Source organism: Pelobates fuscus, chromosome 10 (assembly GCF_036172605.1).
Source record: "Pelobates fuscus isolate aPelFus1 chromosome 10, aPelFus1.pri, whole genome shotgun sequence".
In the NCBI taxonomy this organism is placed as follows: domain Eukaryota; kingdom Metazoa; phylum Chordata; class Amphibia; order Anura; family Pelobatidae; genus Pelobates; species Pelobates fuscus.
This window is the reverse complement of record NC_086326.1, coordinates 149747627-149748609: the sequence shown is the minus strand read 5'-3', so window position 1 is coordinate 149748609 and position 983 is coordinate 149747627.

Genomic DNA, 983 nt, shown 5'->3' with positions numbered 1-983 from the left:
CCTCTGACCAATCAGAGCATAGAGAGGGATATTTAAATCCCTCACTCACCCCAGTACCTTGCCCTGTCGTGGTTTCCTGTTCCTGGTTTCCTGAGAGTGCTTTATCTTTGTATTCACCTTTCTATTTTATCTGTCCATTTATCACAAGGTAGAGGGAACACCTTGTTGGTGAACTGCTGCTCACCCTTGAGAAGAGAGCGCTTATTACCCTTTTGCACTTTATCTTTGTGAATCTGATTTCCTGGTATCTTGATCTTGGCTCTTCCCTGGTTATTCTGAATTCTGGTTTCCCTGACTTGGCTTGTGTAAACGGTATTGTGTATTTTCTGGCTTCCTTGACCTCGGCTTTCCCTTTGACCATTCTCTGTCTCTAGCGCATTAGTCCGGCCATCTAAGGTCCGGTTTACGCTCTGTCCTTGTAATTTCCTGCAGCCAGTGATGGCTGTAGGGGGTAAAAGGCTATTAATATGAAGAATCGTATTGACTCACAGGATCCTCCATAGACCTCAGTGCTGTACTCTTGAGCATGCGCAAGAGCTCAGTGTTGAAGTCGACAGTTGAAGCACCAGGAGCTGAAGAAGATTGGATGGAAGAGGATTGAGGTGTCTGCGAGGGACAGGTTCAGGTATGTAAAAACCTACCTTACCTTGCCCCCGATGGTTACAGAACCCCCAGTACGTGATGTTACTGTTGGGGGTCTTTGCAAATTAAACAGAAGTAGCTTTTAAAATGGGGGGGAAAAAAAACCTCAAAAACCAAATATTTACACTTATTTCATGATGGAGAATACCTGACCGCTATATTTATATCCAGTAGGTTCATTCCTTTGATTTATGTCCCTCACACTGGGACCAAACAAGGTTGCCAATCTCTGCCGGCATTGGAGTCCATTGTTTGGAGAAAGCAAGTCATCCAGTGACCCCTGGAAAAAATAACCTAGAAGAAGGTGCAGGTGATTGAGAGATCTGGATCAAGTCTCAGAG